We start from the raw sequence: 14981 nt of genomic DNA, 5'->3' as shown, positions 1-14981 counted from the left end.
CATTACCTTGATCCCAAAACCAGACAAAGACTTCCATCAAAAAGGAGAATTACAAACCAATATCCCTGATGAATATGGATGCAAAAATCCTCACCAAAATACTAGCCAATAGGATCCAAAAGTACATTAAAAGGATTATTCACCACGACCAAGTGGGATTTATTCCTGGGCTGCAAGGTTGGTTCAACATCCGCAAATCAATCAATGTGATACAATACATTTATAAAAGAAAGAACAAGAACCATATGATCCTCTCAATAGATGCAGAAAAAGCATTTGACAAAGTGCAGCATCCTTGTTTGATCAAAACTCTTCAGAGTATACAGATAGAGTGTACATACTTCAATATCATAAAAGCCATCTATAAAAAACCCACAATGAATATCATTTTCAATGTGGAAAAACTGAGAACTTTTCCCCTAAGGTCAGGAACACGGCAGGGATGTCCACTATCACCACTGCTATTCAACATAGTACTAGAAGTCCTAGCCACAGCAATGAGACAACAAAAAGAAATCAAAGGCATCCAAATTGGCAAAGAAGAAGTCAAACTCTCACTCTTTGCAGATGATATGATACTTTCTGTGGAAAACCCAAAAGACTCCACCCCAAAACTGCTAGAATTCATATAGGAATTCAGTAAAGTGGCAGAATATAAAATCAATGTACAGAAATCAGTTGCATTTCTATACACCAACAACAAGACAGAAGAAAGAGAAATTAAGGAGTTGATCCCATTTACAATTGCACCCAAAATCATAAGATACCGAGGAATAAATCTAACCAAAGAGGCAAAGAATCTGTACTCAGAAAACTATAAAATACTCATGAAAGAAATTGAGGAAGACACAAAGAAATGGAAAAACGTTCCATGCTCATGGATTGGAAGAACAAATATTGTGAAGATGTCAATGCTACCTAGAGCAATCTACACATTTAATGCAATCCCTATCAAAATACCATCAATTTTTTTTCAAAGAAATAGAACAAATAATCCTAAAATTTGTATGGAACTAGAAAAGACCCCGAATAGCCAGAGGAATGTTGAAAAAGAAAAGCAAAGCTGACAGCATCACAATTCTGGACTTCCAGCTCTATTACAAAGCTGTCATCATCAAGACAGTATTGTACTGGCACAAAAACAGACACATAGATCAATCTATCTTTCTTATTATAGCCATTCCACTGTGTATGAAGCCACTTTGTGACATTGATTAGAATTTCTTTTTTTGACTAATGATGTTGAACATCTTTTCATGTTTTTATTAAGCCGTTTCTATATGTGTTATTTGTCATTTTTATCATTGAATGTTAAGAGTTCTTTATATGTTCTAGATAAAAGTTCTTTGTAATGTATATGACTCCACAAATATTTTCTTCCAGTCTGTGGATTGTCTTTTCTTTTTATGGCTGGTGCTTTTGGTGTCATATCTAACAAAACACTGCCTAACCAAAGGTCATGAACATTTACTCCTATGTCTTCTTCTAAGAGTTTTATACTTTAGCTCTTACATTTAAGTCTATGATCCATTATGAGTTAATTTTTATGAATGGTGTAATGTAGGGGGTCCAAGTTCATTCTTTTGTATGTGGATATCCGGTTGTTTAGCACTATTGGTTGAAAAGACTATTCTTTACCAGATAATTGTCATGGCTCCCTTGTCAAACATTAATTGATCATAAATATTAAGGTATTTTTATGGACTCTCAATTCTATTCCATGGATCTATATCTCTATCCTATGCTGACACAACACTGAGTTACTATTTTTAGCCATTTATACATATGAAGAGAAAAACAATCTAAAAATAAATACATCAAGTTTTAAAAAAATAAAATACTCTATTGTATAGCTGTACCATATGTACAGCTCTAGTTGTAATTGTAGTTCCCTCTAGTTGGGTATTTTAAGCTGCTTCCACATTTTCACCATTATACGTACCATTGTGATGAGCATCCCTCCATAAAAACTACTCTATTTCAGATTACTTCCTTAAGGTAGATTCCTATCAATGGACTCACTAGTCAAAAGGAAGAATATTTTTAAGATTCTAGATAGATGGGGGCGGAGCAAGATGGCAGAGGAGTAGGAGACCTGGATTTCGTCTCCTCTCAGGAATTCAGCTGGATAGGGATCAAACCATTCTGAACACCTACAAACTCAACAGGAGATTGAAGAAAAGAAGAGCAACAACTCTCTCATCAGAAAAGCGACCACTTTCTGGAAGGTAGGACGTGCGGAGAAGTGAATCCGAGGCGGTATTCGGGAGGATAGACGGCGGGGGAGGAGCCTCCGTCGGCCGCTTCTGGCAAGTGATAGAACCACGGAGCACAAAATCGGAACTTTTAAAAGTCTGCTCCGCTGAGGGACGTCACTCCGGTGGCTAAGCGGGGGGTGGAACCCTCCGGGACAGTGTGGTCTCAGGACCCTCAGGGTCACAGAAGACCGGGGGTGCCTGAGTGCGGCAGAGCTCCCAGGTAACGGAGCAGGGAAGCCGGCTGCAGAGGCGGAGCCCAGGCGCGGGCTCTCAGCTCGGGGTTGCCATAAACCGTGATCCGCGGCACAGTCGGGCCCCTGCTCCTCCAGCAGGGACCCAACAAGCGGCAGATCCGGGGAGACTCACCTTCCTCCCCCGGGAGGAGCCGTGTGGGAGTGCACTGCAGGGATCTGCTGGGTTTGGAGACCGCACGCGGGGTCGGGTGCCAGAGACAGAGGCGCGCGGTCACAGGCCGGGCGAGCACGGGGTGCGGCCGGAGACCAGGGAGACGGGAGTGACTGACGGCTTTTCTCTGGGGGCTCACTGAGGAGCGGGGGCCCCGAGTTCTCGGCTCCTCCGGGGCGGAGATTGGGAGGCTGCCATTTTCACTCTACGCCTCCAAAGCTGTACGGAAAGCTCGCAGGGAACAAAAGCCCCGGAGAGCAAACCCGAGCAGATTACTTAGCCGGGAGGGGGCAAGGGCGGGGCAATTCCGCCTGCGGGAGAGACATTTGGAAACCACGGCAACAGGCCCCTCCCCAGAAGATCAACGAGAACAGCCAGCCAAGACCAAGTTTACCGATCAATGAGAACGGCAGAACTCCAGCGCTAGGGGACTACTGCACATAGAATTCACGGCTTTTTTACCATGATTCCTTAGTCTTTTAAAGTTAATTTTTTTTAACTGTCTTTTTGTCTTTTTATTTCTTTTTGAATTTTTCTTTTTCCCTTTTTCAACCAACATCTTATCAATCCCTTAAAAAAAAAAAAAAACATTTTTATTTTTCATTTTTAGAGTCATATTCTATCCCTTCATAGTAGTTACTCATATTTTTGGCTTATATATATAAGTTGTTCTCTCTTTAAAATTTTGAGATACTTTCTTCTAACAGATCAAAATATACCCTAAATCTCTAGTATATGGTGTTTTCTATTCCCCTGCCTGATCACATCCTCTCCCTTTTTTTTCCTTTTTCTATTTTCTTTTTTTAAATCCTCTTCTTTCTTTTTTCAAACAACTTCTTATCAATTCCTTTTATAAAATTTTTTATAATTTCCATTTTTACAGTCATATTCCATCCCTTCATCATATCAACCCTTATTTTTGTACATATATAAGTTTTTCTTTCTTTAAAATTTTGGGAGGCACTTTCTTCTAAAAGACCAAAATACACCCCAAATCTAGTGTGTGGCACTGATCTATATACCAGCCTGATCATATTTGATCACATTCTGATTTTTCTTTTGTTGTTGTTGTTTTGTTTTGTTTGTTTTTGTTTTTATCTTTATCTTTTTCTTTTTTTTCTTTTTCTTTTTTCCCTCTTTCCCTTTCTTATCCCACTGCTTCAGGTCTTTTCTGATTTGTTTAGAGTATATTTTCTGGGGACGTGGTTACTCTGCTAGCATTTTGTTCTCTCATTAATCTATTCTCCTCTGCACAAAATGACAAGACGGAAAAAATCACCTCAACAAAAAGAACAAGAGGTAATACCGACTGCCAGGGACCTACTCAATACAGACATTAGTACGATGTCAGATCTAGAGTTCAGAATCATCACTTTAAAGATACTAGCTGGGCGTGAAAAAAATATGGAAGTTATTAGAGAAACCCTTTCTGGAGAAGTAAAAGAGCTAAAATCCAACCAAGTAGAAATCAAAAAGGCTATTAATGAGGTGCAATCAAAAATGGGGGCACTAACTGCTAGAATAAATGAGGCAGGAGAGAGAATCAGTAATATAGAAGATGAAATGATGGAAAATAAAGAAGCTGAGAAAAAGAGAGATAAACAACTACTGGATCACGAGGGCAGAATTCAAGAGATAAGCGATACCATAAGATGAAACAACATTAGAATAATTGGGATCCCAGAAGAAGAAGAAAGAGAGAGAGGGCCAGAAGGTATAATGGAGCAAATTATAGCAGAGAACTTCCCTAATTTGGGGAAAGAAACAGGCATGAAAATCCAGGAAGCACAGAGAACCCCTCTCAAAATCAATAAAAATAGGTCAACTCCCCGACATCTAATAGTAAAACTTACGAGTCTCAGAGACAAAGAGAAAATCCTGAAAGCAGCTCGGGAGAAGAGATATGTAACCTACAAGGGTAGGAACATTAGATTGGCAACAGACCTATCCACAGAGACCTGGCAGGCCAGAAAGGACTGGCAGGATATATTCAGAGCACTAAATGAGAAAAATACGCAGCCAAGAATACTCTATCCAACTAGGCTGTCATTGAAAATAGAAGGAGAGATAAAAAGCTTCCAGGACAAACAAAAACTAAAGGAATTTGCAAACACAAAACCAGCCCTACAGGAAATCTTCAAAGGGGTCCTCTAAGCAAAGAGAGACCCTAAAAGCAACATAGACCAGAAAAGAACACAGACAATATACGGTAACAGTCACCTTACAGGCAATACAATGGCACGAAATTCCTATCTTTCAATAGTTACCCTGAATGTAAATGGGCTAAATGCCCCAATCAAAAGACACAGGCTAACAGACTGGATTAAAAAACAAGATCCATCGATATGCTGTCTGCAAGAGACTCATTTTAGACCCAAAGACACCCCCAGATTGAAAGTGACGGGGTGGAAAACCATTTACCATGCTAATGGACACCAAAAGAAAGCTGGGGTGGCAATCCTTGTATCAGACAAATTAGATTTTAAACCAAAGACTGTAATAAGAGATGAGGAAGGACACTATATCATACTTAAAGGATCTATCCAACAAGAAGATCTAACAACTGTAAATATCTATGCCCCTAACATGGGAGCAGCCAATTATATAAGGCAATTAATAACAAAAGCAAAGAAACACATCGACAACAATACAATAATAGTGGGGGACTTTAACATCCCCCTCACTGAAATGGACAGATCATCTAAGCAAAAGATCAACAAGGAAATAAAGACTTTAAATGACACACTGGACCAAATGGACTTCACAGACATATTCAGAACATTCCACCCCAAAGCAACAGAATACACATTCTTCTCTAGTGCCCATGGGACATTCTCCAGCATCGATCACATCCTAGGTCATAAATCAGGTCTCAACCGGTACCAAAAGATTGGGATCATTCCCTGCCTATTTTCAGACCACAATGCTTTGAAACTAGAACTCAATCACAAGAGGAGAGTCGGAAAGAACTCAAATACATGGAGGCTAAAGAGCATCCTACTGAAGAATGAATGGGTCAACCAGGAAATTAAAGAAGAATTAAAAAAATACATGGAAACCAATGAAAATGAAAACACAACTGTTCAAAATCTTTGGGATGCAGCAAAGGCAGTCCTAAGAGGAAAGTATATAGCAATACAAGCCTTTCTCAAGAAACAAGAAAGGTCTCAAATACACAACCTAACCCTACACCTAAAGGAGCTGGAGAAAGAACAGCAGATAAAGCCTAAACCCAGCAGGAGAAGAGAAATCATAAAGATCAGAGCAGAAATCAATGAAATAGAAACTAAAAGAACAGTAGAACAGATCAACGAAACTAGGAGCTGGTTCTTTGAAAGAATTAACAAGATTGATAAACCCCTAGCCAGACTTATCAAAAAGAGAAGAGAAATAACCCAAATCAACAAAAGCATGAATGAAAGAGGAGAGATCACAACCAACACCAAAGAAATACAAACAATTATAAGAACATATTATGAGCAACTCTATGCCAGCAAATTAGATAACCTGGAAGAGATGGATGCATTCCTAGAGATGTATCAACTACCAAAACTGAACCAGGATGAAATAGAAAACCTGAACAGACCTATAACCACTAAGGAAATTGAAGCAGTCATCAAAAATCTCCCAAAAAACAAAAGCCCAGGGCCAGATGGCTTCCCAGGGGAATTCTACCAAACATTTCAAGAAGAATTAATACCTATACTTCTGAAACTGTTCCAAAAAATAGAAATGGAAGGAAAACTTCCAAACTCATTTTATGAGGCCAGCATTACCTTGATCCCAAAACCAGACAAAGACCCCATCAAAAAGGAGAATTACAGACCAATATCCCTGATGAACATGGATGCAAAAATTCTCACCAAAATACTAGTCAATAGGATCCAACAGTACATTAAAAGGATTATTCACCATGACCAAGTGGGATTTATCCCTGGGCTGCAAGGTTGGTTCAACATCCGCAAATCAATGTGATACAATACATTAACAAAAGAAAGAACAAGAATCATATGATCCTGTCAATAGATGCAGAAAAAGCATTTGACAAAGTACAGCATCCTTTCTTGATCAAAACTCTTCAGAGTATAGGGATAGAGGGTACATACCTCAATATCATAAAAGCCATCTATGAAAAACCTACAGCAAATATTATTCTCAATGGGGAAAAACTGAGAGCTTTCCCCCTAAGGTCAGGAACGCGGCAGGGATGTCCACTATCACCACTGCTATTCAACATAGTATTGGAAGTCCTAGCCACAGCAATCAGACAACAAAAAGAAATCAAAGGCATCCAAATTGGCAAGGAAGAAGTCAAACTCTCACTCTTTGCAGACGATATGATACTTTATGTGGAAAACCCAAAAGACTCCACCCCAAAACTGCTAGAACTCATACAGGAATCCAGTAAAGTGGCAGGATATAAAATCAATGCACAGAAGTCAGTGGCATTCCTATACACCAACAACAAGACAGAAGAAAGAGAAATTAAGGAGTCAATCCCATTTACAATTGCACCCAAAACCATAAGATACTTAGGAATAAATCTAACCAAAGAGACAAAGGATCTGTACTCAGAAAACTATAAAATACTCATGAAAGAAATTGAGGAAGACACAAAGAAATGGAAAAATGTTCCATGCTCATGGACTGGAAGAACAAACATTGTGAAGATGTCAATGCTACCTAGAGCAATCTACACATTCAATGCAATCCCCATCAAAATACCACCAACTTTTTTCAAAGAAATGGAACAAATCATCCTAAAATTTGTATGGAACCAGAAAAGACCCCGAATAGCCAGAGGAATGTTGAAAAAGAAAAGCAAAGCTGGCGGCATCACAATTCCGGACTTCCAGCTCTATTACAAAGCTGTCATCATCAAGACAGCATGGTACTCGCGCAAAAACAGACACATAGATCAATAGAACAGAATAGAGAGCCCAGAAATGGATCCTCAACTCTATGGTCAACTAATCTTTGACAAAGCAGGAAAGAATGTCCAATGGAACAAAGACAGTCTCTTCAACAAATGGTGTTGGGACAATTGGACAGCCACATGCACAAGACAGGAACTGACCCATTTCCTTACACCACACACAAAAATAGACTCCAAATGGTTGAAAGACCTCAGTGTGAGGCAGGAGTCCATCAAAATCCTAAAGGAGAACACAGGCAGCAACCTCTTTGACCTCAGCCGAAGCAACTTCTTCCTAGAAACATGGCCAAAGGCAAGGGAAGCAAGGGCAAAAATGAACTATTGGGACTTCATCAAGATAAAAAGCTTTTGCACAGCAAAAGAAACAGTCAACAAAACCAAAAGACAGCCGACAGAATGGGAGAAGATATTTGCAAATGACATATCAGATAAAGGGCTAGTATCCAAAATCTATAAAGAACTCATCAAACTCAACACCCAAAGAACAAAGAATCCAATCAAGAAATGGGCAGAAGACATGAACAGACATTTTTCCAAAGAAGACATCCAAATGGCCAACAGACATATGAAAAAGTGCTCAATATCGCTCAGCATCAGGGAAATCCAAATCAAAACCTCAATGAGATACCACCTCACACCAGTCAGAATGGCTAAAATTAACAAGTCAGGAAACAACAGATGTTGGCGGGGATGTGGAGAAAGGGGAACCCTCCTACACTGTTGGTGGGAATGCAAGCTGGTGCAGCCACTCTGGAAAACGGTATGGAGGTTTCTCAAAAAGTTGAAGATAGAGCTACCATATGACCCAGCAATTGCACTACTGGGTATTTACCCCAAAGATACAAAAGTAGGGATCCAAAGGGGTACGTGCACCCCGATGTTTATAGCAGCAATGTCCACAATAGCCAAACTGTGGAAAGAGCCAAGATGTCCATCGACAGATGAATGGATAAAGAAGAAGTGGTATATATATACAAAGGAATATTATGCAGCCATCAAAAGGAATGAGATCTTGCCATTTGCAACGACGTGGATGGAACTGGAGGGTATTATGTTGACTGAAATAAGTCAAAAAGAGAAAGACATGTATCATATGATCTCACTGATATGAGGAATTCTTAATCGCAGGAAACAAACTGAGTGTTGTTGGAGTGGGGGGTGGGGTGGGAGGGATGGGGTGACTGGGTGATAGACACTGGGGAGGGTATGTGCTCTGGTAAGCGCTGTGAATTGTGCAAGACTGTTGAATCTCAGATCTGTACCTCTGAAACAAATAATGCAATATATGTTAAGAAAAAAAAAAAGAAGAAGAAGAAGCAGCAGCTCGCGGGAGGGGAAGAATGAAGCGGGGGAAATCGGAGGGGTAGACGAACCATGAGAGACGATGGACTCTGAAAAACAAACAGGGTTCTAGAGGGGAAGGGGGTGGGAGGATGGGTTGGCCTGGTGGTGGGTATTGAGGAGGGCACATTCTGCATGGAGCACTGGGTGTTGTGCACAAACAATGAATCATGGAACACTTCATCTAAAACTAATGATGTAATGTATGGGGATTAACATAAGAATAAAAAAAAAGATTCTAGATAGATAAGAAGGAAGGAAAGAAAAAAGGAAGGAAGAAAGGTAGGAAATAAACATGCTGAAATTACATAATAGCTGCATTGATTTATATTCCCAACAAGATGTGTTACTTGGAGCAACTCATTTACCTTCTCTGTGCCTTGGGTTTCCCATCTGTCAAATGAGGTTAACAAAGCTATCCCTCCTTTATTAACAAAGATGCTGTGAGAACCAAATGAAATCCTTAATACAACAGAGTTTTAACAAGTTTTAAAAGTGCTACTGACACATAGTATACTAATATTTCTGTTTATTTTGTCCAAATATATTCAAGAAGCATTTATTGAACACCTACTTCCTATAGAGAACTATGAGAGACACAAAAATGAAAAAAAGGGGGGGGTGCCTGGGTGGCTCAGTCGTTACGCGTCTGCCTTCGGCTTGGGTCGTGGTCCCAGGGTCCTGGGACCGAGCCCCACATCAGACTCCCTGTTTGGTGGGAGGCCTGCTTCTCCCTCTCCCACTCCCCCTGCTGTGTTCCTGCTCTCATTATGTCTCTGTCAAATAAATAAATAAAATCTTTTAAAAATATATATAATACATTTAAAAGTGAAGAAAAAATCCATTTTGGAAATAGAAATTTATTGACCAGATTGGAGGCAGAAACCATATCTGGTGAAAGATATAAGAAAACTTGTAGTACAAGGGAATGTAATAGCTGTTATAATAGATGTTATAAACAAAATTCTTTTTTTAATTTTTTAATTTTTTTAAAGATTTTATTTATTTATGTGACAGAGAGAGAGATAGCAAGAGCAGTAACACAAGCAGGGGGAGTGGGAGAGGGAGAAGCAGGCTTCCCACCAAGCAGGGAGCCCGATGTGGGACTCAATCCCAGGACTCTGGGATCATGACCTGAGCTGAAGGCAGACGCTTAACGACTGAGCCACCCAGGCGCCCCTAAACAAAATTCTTTTAATTCACAGAAGATGACAAGATTAATTTTACACGTGGAAATGAGAAAAACTTCTCAAAAGAGGTAGTATGTGAGCTAGGAATGGAAATTTGATGGAGGTTATCATGTTGTGTTCTCATGCTTTAGAGAAAATAACAGAATTTTCTTATGTCGTTTCTATTTCTGATTTTGCTTCTGATTTGTTTTTCTTATTATTTTTCCCAGAGTTAAGATTTCATTCGACTAACTAGAAAGTTAGGGTTACTCTATCAGCCCTGGAATGGTTAAGGACACCTGTTGAGGGGCACCCGGGTGGCTCAGTCAGTTAAGCATCTGCTTTCAGCTCAGGTCATTATCCCGGGGTTCTGGGATTCAGCACTGTCCTGGGTTCCTGCTCAGCAGGGAGTCTGCTTCTCCATCTCCCTGCTCCCCGCTCGAGCTCTCTCTCACTATCTCTCCCACTCTCTCTCTCTCAAATAAACAAATAACATATTTTTAAAAATAAAAAAAATAAAGACACCTGTTGACAGTCAAATAGTTCGAATACAGAGATTTGGATATGCTTTCCACAGCAATTTTACTCTAGCTTTTTATACAATGGAAAAAGTTTATTTGTATAGTTTGGCCTCTTCCCGCATATCAGGAGTTGTCAAAATTATTGACTTTGATTGATCAGATGTTTTTATTTCTTCTGATCCTAGTTTTATTACTATCATAATCAAAATGTACTTATTCTTCAACCCTTTCAACATTATATTGGGAGACGATTATCCATTTCTGCATGTCTTGCAAGCAGAGGCACTGACTATATTTTCAAGAATGTTTATAAAGCAAACATCCATGAAAGATAAAAATAGTGTCTTCTTCTGAAGTAAATGGTAGATTTGTTTATTGTCCAGTATAGTGTAAGTTTTCCTCCCACTCTGCTCTCATAGATAATCTCCCCTAGCCATACAACCCTTCTTATCAAGGGGACAAAACACAGTTCCTTCTTTTCCCTGCATAGCGGGTTTCAGTTCTCTGCCATTCTGAGGAATTATTCAAACAAACCAATCACATCTTCCCACAGGAACCAAGGGGCACTTTGTCCTGTAGATACTACAAAACTTGCTTTCCACAGTCTCTGGTTGTTAACTCAGTTCCTGTGTGCAACTCCATGTGTCCTGCAAGGCATGTGGTATTCTCTTCCTCTGGGCTGTGAGTATATTTGACTAATAAACTGCTGTGGATCTCATCTGTCCAGTGTCATGTGTCATGTGTTTGGCCATCCCATAACCTTAGAGTAGGACTCTCTCACTCACCAATAGGGGTGAAGAAAAGGTGATTAAAACCTCTAGTTTAATAAAAATAATGTTTCCATCGAAAGCAAAAGTTGAATAGGTTAATGTACAGCCCATTATAAAAGATTCAAGTTCCCTAAATGCAGGATTCCTTAGCTGTGATGCAAACCCACTGTGTACACAGCTTCAATCCAGGCCCCTCTACATCACTCTGTGGGAAGGGAGGGTAGGCATGACAAGGGGGATCTGATATGAACATGAAGCTCATGCTGCTTGTTGTGCAATGAGTAGTGATCTCCTTTGTCTCTGACCCAGGACTTTCCTATCTTCGGCAAGTATCCATGAAAATAGCATGCAAGTAAAGTCTCAGATCCCTCACAGTCCTTGACATATTGTACAGCCTGATATAACAACCTCACAGTGTTTCCTGAATGTCTTTTCTTTATTAATCAACCAATACAAGCCCAGTTTGCAATGGTTCTCAGTGGCACATGGTCTGGTTCAGCTCCAGTTAGTCTTTGGTCAATCTGGTTCACTAATATTACAAGTTTTCTTTCTTGTATATTATTAAAACCACAATATTGACTTCCACTGGTTGAAAAATGTCATCAATACCACTGGGACACTGAAATCATTGACTGTTGCCTACAGTAAAAGAGTCCTAATTAAATAAAGATGGAAATTATTGGTACATACAGAGATCTTATCATTCTCCAAGTATTCATTATCAGATCTACACTGTAGGGACCAAAGTGGCCATAACACCAAAAATATTCATAAATGAACTAACCATAGTAAAATTAGGCCCCATTTAAACATCCTCCTTGACTAGTTTTAGTGTCTATCCCTGACCATTGCAGCAATGGTGTTTATTTACTATAAATATCCAACAATGCACAGTGCAAATTTCAAAATGAAATTGAAAAATTTGCAAAAGATGTAGAAATATGCAGTATATAAAAGATGTTGGTGAACTAGTCAAATAACTCACAAAGTCATTGGCAAATGATGACCTGGCAAAGTTAAATCAGTTAACAATTGAAGAGGAGAAAATGGACAAGGATGATGATAGCATTGACATTTCAAAAGAGAATTATTTGAATAATAAAAGCTTAAGAGAGTTCCCTGGAAAAAATGATGCAGCTCTCAAACTGCATTTTTGCAAAAATGACCCTTTAATGAAAGTCAAATGTGAAGTGAAGGGTATTATAATACAATCACATAAGTTTGTCAGAAAATTATACCCTAAAAAGGAAAAATTTATTCTTTATTTTAAGAATTAGAAAATAGTTGAATTTGAATCTGAATTAAGTTAAATGTAAGATAAAACTCTTTTCATAATTGTTTCACTTTTAAACTAAAATACTAATAAAACTTTTTATTTTTCCACTATTCATCATGAAATGTCCCTTATTTCCTATACATTTACTTTAAGTGCCTTTTTCTGATACCAGTTTGTCCAGATAATCAGAACTCCCTATGATTAGTTAGCAAACCACTATATCAGGCCTCCTTTGATCCCCTAGTATATATTCCACTAGCGTAGTATTTCCTAAGGGTGATACCCATACCACTGATGGTACCTTAGATGATTGTAGGTGATTTGGGAATGATGCTTACATATTTATTTTAATATGTATTAGAAAAAATATAACCAATTGATTAAGCCCAAGTTTTCATAGACTATTGTGGCTTAAGACAAAGCTAAATTTTTTAAAGGTGAACTGATTTAAAATTAAGTTAAAATAAATGTTAATTATTCCTGTGTAGATGTAGGTATATATGGCAAAAGTTACAACTGTGGTTCATAAATAACTCAGTTTAGGAACATTACACTAGCATAAAGTTACCAGGCACAAAACTCAGGTACTTTCAGAGATGACATCCACCAGTCAGGAGTGTGCTGGGCAGGATAACAGAGCCTCATATTAGTGATGTGATGGGCCCTTTCACATCATAATTATAGAACAGGTCCCAACTATTCAGACACACTTAAAACTCTCCAGGAACAAATATTTAAGAGTAATTAAGGACAGTTTTTTTTTATCCCCCATCTCCCCTTTCTATATGTCACTCATCTCTATCTACTCTCTGAACACCGTACTCCCCACTCCTGCCTCATTCTTACTGTTTTTACCTGAAGGCTTGACCCTATCCCACTTTCTTATACTAATCCAGTCTGGAGTCTCAGAGCACTTTAAAAGCTTCAACATTGTCCACATCAAACATCAGGGAAGCAAAATGCTTCTCCCTCTCAGTGTAGGCACCTCTTTCTCTTTCTCTCTCTCTCTCTCTCAGTATCTGTGTGTGTGTGTGTGTGTGTGTGTGTTGAGGGAGGTAATATGGAGGCAGTTATACTCATGGGTTTCTATCTTTATTCTCAGTTCAAATGCATTTTCTAGTAAGCTAGCTCTTATATCAAATGATTGAGGGAAAGGAAGCTCTGTTAAAAACTTAGCACTTTTGGGGGCGCCTGGGTGAGTCAGTTGGTTAAGCGACTGCCTTCGTCTCAGGTCATGATCTCAGGGTCCTGGGATCGAGCCCTGCATCGGGCTCCCTGCTCGGCGGGAAGCCTGCTTCTCCCTTTCCCACTCCCCCTGCTTGTGTTCCCTCTCTTGCTGTCTCTCTCTCTGTCAAATAAATAAATAAAAATCTTAAAAAGAAAAAAAAACTTAGCACTTTTCTTTGGGGTGCCTGGGTAGCTTAGTCAGTTACACTTCTGCCATCCCCTCATGTCATGATCCTGGGGTCCTTGGATTGAGCCCCGCATCAGGCTCTTTGCTTGGCAGAGAGCTTGCTTCTCCCTCTCCCTCTACCTTTCCCTTCTGGCTCGTGCTCGCTCTTGCTTTCTCTCTCTCAAATAAATAAATAATAAAATCTTTAAAAAAAAAAAAAACTTAGCACTAGGGTGGTTGAAACATTAATAAGGAAGGGAGGAAACCTGATTTTAAAGTTTCACAGTCTATTGCTTTCAAGAGGTAGGGATCTTTGGGATGGACTATGGCTTTCTAAACTTCAGTCATCTACCACATTCCTAATTTTTGCCATGTCCTGTTACAACCTATACTCTAGTTCACTTAAGATTTTTCTTTGAATCAATTAATTTTCTTTACCTTGCCTCATCTTAAGCAATGATACTTGTGAAAATATAGTTTTATGTCCTACTTACATTTTTTCTATACAACTTAAAATGTATATCATTCGCAAATATCTTCTTCCATTCTGTCGGTTGTCTTTTGGTTTAGTTGACTCTTTCTTTTGCTGTGCAAAAGCTTTTTATCTTGATGAAGTCCCAATAGTTCATTTTTGCCCTTGCTTCCCTTGCCTTTGGCCATGTTTCTAGGAAGAAGCTGCTGCGGCTGAGGTCAAAGAGTTGCTGCCTGTGTTCTCCTTTGGGGAAATCAGAGGGGGAGACGAACCATGAGAGACTATGGACTCTGAGAAACAAACTGAGCGTTCTAGAGGGGAGGGGGTGGGGGATGGGTTAGCTCGGTGATGGGTATTAAGGAGAGCACGTACTGCATGGAGCATTGGGTGTTATACGCAAACGATGAATCATGGAACACTACATCAAAAACTAATGATGT

The sequence above is a fragment of the Mirounga leonina genome, unplaced genomic scaffold, assembly GCF_011800145.1.
Source record: "Mirounga leonina isolate KUSES-001 unplaced genomic scaffold, KU_Mleo_1.0 Mir_101414, whole genome shotgun sequence".
Classification (NCBI taxonomy): Eukaryota; Metazoa; Chordata; class Mammalia; order Carnivora; family Phocidae; genus Mirounga; species Mirounga leonina.
This window is presented reverse-complemented; position numbering follows the sequence as displayed.